Source organism: Octopus sinensis, linkage group LG21, assembly GCF_006345805.1.
Source record: "Octopus sinensis linkage group LG21, ASM634580v1, whole genome shotgun sequence".
NCBI lineage: Eukaryota > Metazoa > Mollusca > Cephalopoda > Octopoda > Octopodidae > Octopus > Octopus sinensis.
In genome coordinates this window covers 17763784-17777282 of record NC_043017.1, presented here as the reverse complement: position 1 = coordinate 17777282, position 13499 = coordinate 17763784, and positions in this window count along the sequence as shown.

Genomic DNA, 13499 nt, shown 5'->3' with positions numbered 1-13499 from the left:
AAAATTCACAAAAATGTCACTTCTATTGATTTTTTAATGGCTTTGCGGGGTGAATGGGGAAATGTAAAGATGTTTCTTTTCAGATATCATCAGAAAAAGGTAATTAAAATTCATTAAAATGACGGATCTATCGAACTTTCAAAGAGGTCAAATTGTTGGTGCTCGTATGACAGGCGCTAGCATAATGAAAATAGCCAAAATCTTTGGTGTATCAAGAAGTACTGTCTCGAAAGTAAAGACAGCCTTTGAGACAGAGGCAAAAACCCCGGAAGAAAACCAAAACTTTCAGATAGGGACCATCAAACTCTTATGTGAATTATTAGAAAGGATCACAAAAATACAGCTCCCAAAATTACTGCAGAGCTTAATGACCACCTTGAGAACCAAGTTTCCATGAAAACTGTTTGCTGGGAGCTGCACAAAGCTGGATTTCACAGGAGGGCTGCAATCAGAAAAAATTTTCGTTGCGTCTTGCAACCTTTTCAATGACTATGTTATGGGGGTGTAAACACACCAGCATCGGTTGTCAAGCGATGTTGGGGGTGGTGGTCAAACAAAGACACACAAACACATACATGCACACATACACACACACACACATATATATATATATACATATATACGATGGGTTTCTTTCAGTTTCCGTCTACCAAATCCACTCACAAGGTTTTGGTCAGCCCAAGGCTGTAGTAGAAGACACTTGCCCAAGATGCTACGCAGTGGGACTGAACATAGAACCATGTGGTTCGTAAGCAAGCTACTTACCACACAGCCACTCCTATATATGTATATATATACTACTATAAATTCTTCATACTACATGCATTATATGCGCTACCAATAGTTTCACGTACATAAGTATGTTCATCAGGCGCTGATTGAACTATGCAACCAGGATGTTTACATTTAAACAGAGGATAGTTGTGAAGCGATATAAAAGCAAAATGTATCTAATGGAAGATTCCACCAAGATGGGTGAATGAATAATTAAAAAAAAACAAAAACATTTTTAATAAATATTATGGACTGTATACTTAATATAATATACATGTCTGAATAGGTCAAGAGCAGATTTCTTCACTCAGCTGGGTCTAATTGTCTACATACACTGTAAGAATATCATTTGGCCAGTACTTATGCACCAAATTTGACATTTACATAATATTGTTGTATGTATATATTATTCCAACCTAACGAGGTGTCTCAATTTAAGTACATAATTCAACTGAATTTTATTTATATTGACATATATATATATATATATATATTATATATATATATATATATACAATTGCAGTGTTTATAAGCTATTTAAGAACACACAAAACCTTTAGATTCACTTCAACATTTAAACTTAATTTGTCAAAATATTTTCGTCGCTTTGAGACTGCGACCTGTTCACTGACAAAACTTCGTGATGCAGCATGAAGTTTTGTCAGTGAACAGGTCACGGTCTCAAAGCGACGAAAATATTTTGACAAATTAAATTTAAATGTTGAAGTGAATCTAACGGGTTTTGTGTGTTTCTTAAATGGCTTATAAACACCTTCCATGCTGCAACTGTTTTCGTTCCAGCACACGATCTCAGATCAAGTCACTCGCTATGCAAGTACATCACTGTAATATATATATATATATATATATATATATATATATATATATATATATATACTTACATACATGCATAAAAATTTAAAAGAGGGAATGAACAGGCTTGAATTGCAGAACACAACAATTTCTTCTGCTCAGCCGTAACAGCTGTTAGTTCCTAAGTTTTCTGCATCATACTATTCCATAAATTATTTTATAAATAAGTTCATAGATAAATAGGTTGCAGTAACAGCTGTGTACCAACATGCCATCAGGTGAGTGACTTTGATAGCACTGCTGGATCATGTTCAGTTTCCCATTGTTCTATATGCCTTTGCATTATTAGCATTTTCAATTTACCAGGTATCTTATAGATTGAAGGCAATACAAGTTATAAAAATACCCAAAAAATATAATGGCAGCAAAAAATAGAAACCATCATCATCATCATCATCATTATCATTTAATGTCCATCTTTCATGCTGGCATGGATTGGGCAGTTTGAAAGGGGCCAGCTATGCAGAAGACTATTGCCTGTAACTTTTTCTTCAATGATCATCACTTTACCCCAGCAGGATATCCATTTGCTTGTCCGTCCACTCTTAAAACTTAATTTCACTTAACCTGGTCGCCATCAGTCTTTTAACAGTCATTAAAATTCTTATCACATGAGAAGTGATTAAATTGCTCTTACCCACGTACACTTACATATGTAAGAAATAGTAGTAATAACAACATTAAACTAGGTTGCAAATAATAATATATAAAAATGCAACAGTAGGAATAGGTATACATGTCCCCCAGTGAATAGTTTTAGTTTATGTCCTAAGATAAAAAAAAGAGAGAAACTTTTTATTTTTTACTGTCTCTTTTACTTGTTTCAGTCATTTGACTGCGGCCATGCTGGAGCACCGCCTTTAGTCGATCAAATCGACCCCGGGACTTATTCTTTGTAAGCCCAGTACTTATTCTATCGGTCCCTTTTGCCGAACCGCTAAGTGACGGGGACGTAAACACACCAGCATCGGTTGTCAAGCAATGCTAGGGGGACAAACACAGACACACAAACACACACACACATATATATATATATATATATATATATATACGACAGGCTTCTTTCAGTTTCCGTCTACCAAATCCACTCACAAGGCATTGGTCGGCCTGGGGCTATAGTAGAAGACACTTGCCCAAGATGCCACGCAGTGGGACTGAACCCACAACCATGTGGTTGGTTAGCAAGCTACTTACCACACAGCCACTCCTGCGCCATTCTATGTATTTTATTTATTTTTTATGGTGGGGGTGTATTTTTATAACTTTTGCTGCCATGCATTTATAAGATACTCAGTAAAGAGAGAATGCTAATTATGCAAAACTGTATAAAACAATGGGAAACAGAGCATGATCCAACAGTGCTATCAAAGCTATCACCTGATGACATGCTGGTACACAGCTGCTGCTGCTGGATCCTATTCACGTAATTATTAATATAATTTATATAATAATATGAAACGGAAAACTCAGCAACTAACAACTGTTACCACTGCACAGAAACAATTGTTGTACTTTGTAATTAAAACCTGTTCATTTCATCATTTTGTTGGATAAATTTTTATGCAAATTCTGTATACACTAACCGAGTTCTATGTGCGTATCCAGTAAAAGGAATAACCTTGTTGTATGATGGTATATGGTACATGATGACAGTATAGAAGCTTTTAGATGCACGTTAAGAGGTTATTACCTAGATAATATTAAATGCATGATATCATCAACATCATCATCATCATCGTTTAGCGTCCGCTTTCCATGCTAGCATGGGTTGGACGGTTCAACTGGGGTCTGGGAAGCCAGAAGGCTGTACCAGGCCCAGTTTGATCTGGCAATGTTTCTATGGCAGGATGCCCTTCCTAACGCCAACCACTCCATGAGTGTAGTGGGTGCTTTTTACGTGCCACTGGCACAGGTGCCAGACGAGGCTGGCAACGGCCACGAACAGACAGTGCTTTTTACGTGCCACCGGCACGAGGCCAGTCAGGGCGGCGCTGGCAACGGCCACGTTCGGATGGTTCTCTTACGTGCCACCGGCACTGGTAACTCAGCTGCAATTTCCATTGATCGATTTCGATTCAGATTCTGATATATATATATATATCGATTCTGATATTTATATATATATATATATATAATATATATATATATATATATTTACATGCTTGTGTGTGTATGTATGCAAATATATCTATATGTGTGTAGAAGGTTGGAAAGTAACACATGAGTTGATATGTATAAGGAAAATAAGACAAAGTAGAAAATGCTAAAATAATTTTCAACTAAAAGTAAAACAAAGGTGGATATTAATTAAGAAGAAAAACAATTAAATTGAAGAAAAAATTAAATGAAATATTTTGTAAATATTTCCATAGGTGCAGGAGTGGCTGTGTGGTAAGTAGCTTGCTTTCCAACCACATGGTTCCGGGTTCAGTCCCAGTGTGTGGCACCTTGGGCAAGTGTCTTTTTCTATAGCCTCGGGCCGACCAAAGCCTTGTGAGTGGATTTGGTAGACGGAAACTGAAAGAAGCCCGTCGTGTATATGTATATATATATATATGTATGTGTGTGTGCGTTTGTGTGTCTGTGTTTGTCCCCCTAGCATTGCTTGACAACCGATGCTTGTGTGTTTATGTCCCCGTCACTTAGCAGTTCGGCAAAAGAGACCGATAGAATAAGTACTGGGCTTACAAAGAATAGGTCCTGGGGTCGAGTTGCTCGACTAAAGGCGGTGCTCCAGCATGGCCACAGTCAAATGACTGAAACAAGTAAAAGAAAGAAAAGAAATAGTCTTCAAATAGGTAGGACATTTTCCTTTTTTCTGTCTGTCTGTCTGTCTGTCTCTCTTCCTTTGTGAAGGCTCGGTAGTTAGTAGCAGGTCTGAAAAAATAGTGTTCATGCATCCATTTCAAGTGCTACTTGCTGCAAGCATGGGATTCCCTGTTCACAGACTAAGCCCAAAAGAGCCCTTATGATCCAATAGCAGCCTAAGGGATAGATCACTTATTTTCCTCTCTCAACACACAAAGAACTGCTCTAGGGGAGATAACCCATCCTCACTAATGCCAGACTTATTTATTTTTTGATGACCAAATGACCAATCACGGTATCAGATTTCTACCTACTAGAGGTGAAGACTTAAATTTGTTTTCGCACGACAGTCTGATGAGTTAGTCACAAAGATATAGCCTTTGTGGATGCGAAGCCACTGGTCACTCTATGACCAAACATTAACTTTATTACTTTAATATATATATATATAGACATACCAGACAAAATGCTTTTCATATTGAGTTCAAATGTTGCAGAGGTCAACTTTGCCTTTCATCCTTTTTGGGGTTGATAAAATAAGTACCAGTTGAGTCCTGGGGTCGATGTAATCAATTTATCCCTGCCCCGAACTTGCTGGCCTTGCACCAAAATTTGAAATCAATATATATATTATCAATCACAGGGCGGCGAGCTGGCAGAATCGTTAGCACGCCGGGCGAAATGCTCAGCAGTATTTCGTCTGTCGCTACGTTCTGAGTTCAAGTTCCGCCGAGGTCGACTTTGCCTTTCATCCTTTCGGGGTCGATAAATAAAGTGCAAGTTTCGCACTGGGGTCGATGTAATCGACTTAATCCCTTTGTCTGTCCTTGTTTGGCCCTTCTGTGTTTGGCCCCTTGTGGGCAGTAAAGAAAACATAAAATAAAAAAAAAGGCGGCGAGCTGGCAGAAGCGTTTGCACGCCGGGTGAAATGCATAGCCGTATTTCGTCTGCCGTTACGTTCTGAGTTCAAATTCCATCGAGGTTGACTTCGCCTTTCATCCTTTCAGGGTCGATAAATTAAGTGCCAGTTTCGCACTGGGATCGATGTAATCAACTTAATCCGTTTGTCTGTCCTTGTTTGTCCCCTCTGTGTTTAGCCCCTTGTGGGTAGTAAAGAAATATATATCTCTCTTTACTCTTTTGCTTGTTTCAGTCATTTGACTGCGGCCATACTGGAGCACCACCTTTAGTCGAGCAACTCGACACCGGGACTTATTCTTTGTAAGCCCAGTACTTATTCTATCGGTCTCTTTTTGCCGAACTGCTAAGTGACGGGGACATAAACACACCAGCATTGGTTGTCAAGCAATGCTAGGGGGACAGACACAGACACACAAACATACACGCACACATATATCTATATATACATATATACGACAGGCTTCTTTCAGTTTCCGTATATATATATATATATATATATATATATTATCAATCACATATACTTAACATATATGTTTTGTGTATTTGCTAATAGGCTGCAGTCTGGCATGGTGGGAGTACTCTCTCAAAGCGCTGGGTGTTAAAACCCCTGAAAGCCATAGACAGGCAAGATAACTCACCTCCAATCCTATTCAGGAGTGATGGACATCATGTACCTGCACAAGATCAGAGATGAATCTCATCACCAGTCCACACCTTATATGCATATACCATGAAAATTATGTGCAAGCTTACCCAGACAATGCATACATAAGAATAAATTTAAATATGAAATCAATTGCAGCGTGGAAGGTGTTTGTAAGCCATTTAAGAAACACACAAAGCCATTCGATTCACTTCAACATTTAAGTTTAATTTGTCAAAATATTTTCGTAAATGTTGAAGTGAATCGAATGGCTTTTGTGTGTTTCGTAAATGGCTTACAAACACCTTCCACACTGCAATTGTTTTCGTTTCAGCACACGATCTCAGATCAAATCACTTGCTATGCAAGTACATCTCCGTAAATATGAAATATTTACACACTATTTACAGTTATGTAAATAGAGGGACCTTAAACTCTTGAACTCACTGGCTTGGTTTAGTTTTAGCTGTCAAAGAGGATTGGCTGCTTTGCATTTATTACAGGTGCCATCAAGAGGGTGCAAGCATCTGGCATTTTGCTATGTCTGTAGTCAATTTATCAAGACAAAAGGAAAAAAGTCTCCTGTAGTAGCAATCTGCTAAAGTGTGTGAGGCCTACACTATGTATTGCGGTAGGCTTAATAAAAAAAAGGATGTGTTGAACAATGTGATCCTGGGTTGTCTGCACATAGGAAAAAGACGGGTTGGTCATGGCTGGAATACCTTTAATTATAGGTCTTTTCAATCAGATCTGACCCGATCAACAATATTCAACATAGGTACAGCTTATATTTCTGAAAGGTGGGGATTTAATCAAACTGACCGCTAGACTGGATACTTAATTTTATCAATCCTATGAGGATGGGGACAAAACTGACCTTTACTGGATTTGGGCTCAGGAATGTAAAGAGTCATAGCCCAATACAAAAAGTTGTTCGAGCCAGCACTCTGACGCTTCTGCCATTCCTAAGATTCCCTACATCATTATTCCACTAATATCCCCACATATAGAATATTGTTAATCATAAGTCAGCTCCATCAGAGACTAATGGCTTACCAAAGTCTTGAACCAAACACATCAGTCATTAATCACCAGTAGTGTGAAGTGAACCACAGACAGTGTTTTGTCTGAAAATATATCTTTCTCTGACATTCTGTGTGTGCATGTGGTGTATGTTATTTCATACACATGCCAGCACGGAAAATGGACATTAAATGATGACCATGATCATGATATTGCTTGCCAGACTTGGAGACAGATCCACCAAATTTATATCTCACTAAACAAAGATTATTTTAGATCCAAAAATTCTGCCTTCAAATAATAATATCCTTCTTTTTTTTTTGTATTTCATTTATTAATGTTGTTGTGGTTGTCGTTCTCATTGGCATCATCATAACTGCTCCAAATAAATCTAATTTTCTATCACTTTAAGATCTGAAAAATACTCTCTAATTTAATAAAATACTAAAATACTGCTCTGTCACAGAAATAAATTTTATCAACAGGAATATTTCAGGAGGAGTTCAAGAATATTTCCTTCCTTGTACAATAATTCAATTTCTTGTTTTTACCAAAAAAAGAAAAGTGTGAGAACCTTTCTTGCACTTTTTCCATCCCGCCTTCCTGCTTTGCTCTACCTCTTCCCTAACCCTCCTATTCCAGCCTTTCAAAGACAGATATTTATGAATTTTATTCCACAGTGAATACTTCTATTTATTTATTGATGCCTGGCTAAGAAGAGGAAGGGACAGTGCCCATTGTTTTATTTGCATGTCTTTGGAGATTGGAAGAGGGGGAAAGAAATACAGTTCAGTCTTTGGTGCTATTGTTTAGTCCTGAGGCCAGTTCTGCTGGAGGAGAGATATGATCAAAGCCATTCCAATTTTGGCCATCTTGGTGGTGACAGTGTCATAGCAAGAATTCTCATAAATGTCTGGAGGGAAGAGCAACATTTTAGCCTCCCGTCCACCTGCCTACCTTAATTAACAGATAAGCCAGAAGAAATGTTACACCCCTTCACACTTGTGTCCAGGATGAAGAGTAAGACAGGAGTGAAAATAAAATTAAAGAGAAAATTCACAATTTTTACTTTTAACACATACTAAACATGATAAGCATAAATAAAAGTGAGTTTTTAAAAAAATGCATCCAATTTCACTCAAATTATCAGCGTTTTTTCAATTTGGCAGCAACCATTCCCTTTACCTCCATTCCCAAGATGGAGCAATTGTTTAGCTGAGCATAAAGAACACATTCAGTTAGCAGTGCAGGAGCTAACTCCTGAAATGCTTCCCATGACTTTCGGAAACATTTTTTCACGCTCAGAGTTGCTGAAGCATGGAATAAACTGCCTGCGTCAGTTGTTGACTGCCATGACACTGCATCTTTTAAGGCCCTCATGCTTTCCGAAATCCGCCGAAACTTCACCTGATTATATATACACTTTAGATGAGTTGTAGTGCACCTGAGCACTGTACACAATTATTATTATTATTATTATTATTATTATTATTATTTTAAAATGTGTTTCACAACGCTAAGGAAAGATTTGAAGTATGCTGGGATACAGACATGTTGAAAATCTCTCTCTATATAATGCTGAAGTTGTCTGTGTATGGCAGGTTTGTTAGCCTTCAACTAACACTATCTCCTCCGAGACCCTGCGGCGCATGTTGACCAAAATTGAAAGTATGATAGAAGAAGGCTTGCTCTTCCTTCCGTAGAAGAAAAAATTCAAATCGGACCATGTTAACACCAAAAATTATTTACATCAAAAAGGTGCTTTTTTTTTCTATGGAAATCCTTATTTTTTACGATTTTTTGACTGCTGTGTCACCATTTTTTGGTGCATTTCAACCAGAAAAATGTTCACTTAAAGAGAATAACAAGCTACATAATGGAAAATTTTTACTTTTCAAAAATTCCAATTCTAAAGGGTTGAAACAAACCCGAGCAACACCGGGCGATACTGCTAGTTTTCAATAAAAGTTTAACATAAGATTTATAAATCTATTTGTTTTGTCAATAAACATAAAATTCTGTCAGTTTTTAAAAAATTCATTCAATTTCATGAAACAGATAGTTAAGTCTGGAACACCCTGTATGGTGTAGCGTTGTTAGTTGTTGCATTCCTTAAATCCTTAAAAATGTTTTAGCCCGAAGGCTGCGGCCATGCTGGGGTACCACCGCTGCATTGCTCAAGTAAATATTAAAATCAAAGGTCTTCTTGCTGTAAGCATGTCATCTTTTTGTTAAGCATATTGTATTAAGGAGTATATTATCCAAAATGAGTCTCTCCTTTATAGGCATGACTGGGTGGTTGAGAATCTTGCTTTCCAGCCATGCTGCCTTGGGTTCATCCCATTGTGCAGCATGAGGCCAATCAAAGCCTTGTGTATTATATAATTGCCATTACTGCATTGATATATAAAATGAAGCATACAACTCACTTATGTCATATAATAAACAAACAGAAGTTCATGTATGTAATTGATCTTTTTTGTACTTCAATTATTACATGTTTTTTTTCCCTATAAAATACACACATACAGGAGGAGTAAATCTCTATATATAATAACACTTTAAATGTGGCTCCCAAGAAAGAATAAAAGTAATTACCCGATCAACGACGGGTATTACTGCTATCTTATATATATATATATTATCTTTTACTTGTTTCAGTCAAATGACTGTGGCCATGCTGGGGCACCACCTTGAAGAGTTTTAGTCAAACAAATTGAAGCAGTACTTTTTTTTTAAAGCCAGGTACTTATTTTAACAGTCACTTTTGCTTAACCACTAAGTTATAAGGGACATAAACAAACCAACACTGTTGTCAAGTGATAGCAGAGGATAGGCATAAACACACATACACGCTCACATGCACATACACTCACACACACACACAAATGCATGTACAATGGACTTCCTTCAGTTTCCATCTACCAAATTCACTCACAAGGCGCAGGAGTGGCTGTGTGGTAAGTAGCTTGCTAACCAGCCACATGGTTCCAGGTTCAGTCCCACTGCGTGGCATCTTGGGCAAGTGTCTTCTGCTATAGCCCCGGGCCGACCAATGCCTTGTGAGTGGATTTGGTAGACAGAAACTGAAAGAAGCCTGTCGTATATATGTATGTCCCCCTAGCATTGCTTGACAACCGATGCTGGTGTGTTTATGTCCCCGTTACTTAGTGGTTCGGCAAAAGAGACCGATAGAATAAGTACTGGGCTTACAAAAGAATAAGTCCCGGGGTCAAGTTGCTCGATTAAAGGCGGTGCTCCAGCATGGCCGCAGTCAAATGACTGAAACAAGTAAAAGGGTAAAAGAGTAAAGAGTAAGGCTTTCATTGGGCCGGGGCTATAGAAGATACTTGCCAAAGGTGCCACACAGTGGAACCTAACCCGGAACCATAATGGTTGTGAAGCAAACATCTTACAACACTGCCATGCCTGCACCCATATATATATATGTTATAATCAACACTCAGTCAGTTAACCAGCTGGTTTTTTTTCTCTCTCTAGAGTGCCACTTATCTTTTACTTCTTATATCTAACATCATTTGCATAAATATCTTTATTAATTCACAGTCACTAATGACATTATTAACCATGTACAAGAACAAAGACACTAAATGTTTATATATCTTAATTATAAACTGTCACACACCCCTTGTATAAATTGTCACAACAGTCTAATCTAAACCATTACACACTTCTTATATAACCATCACAAAACACCTTGTATAAACCATCACGTACCTTCTATTTTTTCTGATATATCAGTTTCATAAAATTTTCTCTGCTTCTTCAACACACAAAATTAATGTGAAACAGTTAGTCTCTACTGTTTCTTTCTTCACCTGAGCACCTCAATATTGTTTTGTCCCATTTGAGACTGTGAATGAATCAGACCCCCCCCCCCATAGATCTAACAGAAACTATCATCCCCTGATGGAAAGAAATAATGACATTGAGCACCTTTTCAGGAGCACCTAGCTTTCTAAGGACAACCCAAAGAGCATCCCTAGATATGGTGCTGAAAGCTTTGGTTAGATCTACAAAGGTGATAAAAACGTCTTGGAAGTGCTCATGAGATTTTTTCTGCTGTTGCCTTAGGCTGAAAATCCTATCCACTGTGCCTCTACCAGCCCAAAAGCCATGCCAAGATTCAGGCAACACTAGGCTGACAAGGGCATCAAGTAGTCCGTTTAAGATAACCCTTCCAAGAATCTTCCCAGAAACTCACAAAACGGAAATACCTCTATGGTTGTCACATTCACATTTGTTGTCTTTGTGCTTATAAAGATGGCTTATAAAGACTGGCTTCTGTGCCGGTGGCACATAAAAAGCACCAACCGATCGTGGCCGATACCAGACCCCTCTTGCACCTGTGCAGGTGGCACGTAAAAAGCACCCACTACACTCGCGGAGTGGTTGGCGTTAGGAAGGGCATCCAGCTGTAGAAACACTGCCAGATCAGACTGGAGCCTGGAGCAGCCCCTGGCTCCCCAGACCCCGGTCGAACCATCCAACCCGTGCTAGCGCGGAAAACAGACGTTAAACGATGATGATGATGATGAATAGAAGCTTCTTTAAACTCTTGTGGGACTGATCCTAATTCCCAGATTAAGGAGAAGAGTTAACATAATTTGTTCTGCAGGAGATTGCATCCTCATTTATATATCTCAGCTGGTATGCCATGATTGCCAGATGACTTTCCATTTGTGAGCTGTTTTATGGTCTTTTTTTATCTCAGCATTTGATGGAGTAACTGAGTTCTTCATCAACATTCGAGTCCATATTCAGAACGTTTGAAAAATGCTCTGCCCAGTGCTTCATGATCCCCCTTTTTGCCCGTGAAAATATTACTCTCAATTGAAAGCACGGGAATTGAGCCAACAAACACATGTCCAAAAAGACCCTTTAAATTCTGATAGAATGGCTTCAAGTCACATCTGTCTGCGGCATACTGCAACTCTTGAGTCTGTTTTCACCACCATGTCTATTTCATTTGCCTCAGTTGGGATTGGCATGTATTTATGGACTTTTAAAACTCATACATACATACATACAAACATACATACAAACATACATACATACATACATACATACATACATACATACAAACATACATACATACATACATACATACATACATACATACATGCATGCATGCATACATACATGCATACAAACATACATACATACATACAAACATACATACATACATGCATACAAACATACATACATACATACATACATACATACATACATACATACATACAAACAAACATACATACATACAAACATACATACATACAAACATACATACATTCATACATACATACATACATACATACATACATACATACATACATACATACATACAAACAAACATACATACATACAAACATACATACATACATGCATGCATACATACATACATACATACATACATACAAACATACATACATACATACATACATACATACATACAACATACATACATACATACATACATACATACATACATACATACATACATACATACATACATACATACAAAAATACCCCGTTGTTGATGTTGAAATTCTAATGAAGGAACCTTGGATGTATGTCAGAAACTGGCTCTTTCTCTATTGGCAAGAAATCTTGAAATAAAATGAATAATGACATCCAAACAATAATACCCTGTTGCTGATGTTGAAATTCCAATGAAGGGGCCTTGGATCTAGGTTAGAAACCGGGTCTTTCTCAATTGGCAAGAAGTCTTGAAATAAAACTGAACAATGGCATACATACATAAGGACTCACATTTGTTTAAATACCATGGCCTCATTTACAGTTTGAACCTAGGACAACTATACTTACCCTCACTCTACTAATGCAAACTTCACTCTTTTTAATTAAGTACAGAGTACTGGAGGTCAAAGGTCAGTCACCTCCCCATTTAACACCCCTACCACCACCACCTCCACTCATCACCACAACCACCAAGAATCATTTGAAATGAAAATAGCTTCTACTTTGTAACCAATTTAGTCTTATCAATTGATTTGTGATGGTGGAGGTAAGGACAGAGGTAAGTCAGTTGTGAGTGTGAAGGAGACGATGGTAGTGTTGGTGGTGATGTGGCAGTGGGTGTGGTGTGGTGGTCGTGGAGGGAATTATGTGATGATAGAGATGAAGTTAATGATGGTGTATTGTGGTGATGATGGTGGTGTTAGTGGTAGTGATGGTGAGGATGGTGGTGGTGGTGGTGGTAGTGGTGCCATGAAGCTAAAGTTGATCTGATGTTGTGCTAGTGTTAGTGATTGTAGTATTTGTGGTAATGTAATGGTGGTGGTGGTGGTGGTGAGACAATAGTAAAGTGTTGATGGTGGCAATGGTGGTGTTGGTTTATATCTAAATTGGAATCTATTGATTTATTAAAGAAGGATAGGACCAGTGAGGAGAAGGGTGAAGAAGCTTGTGATTA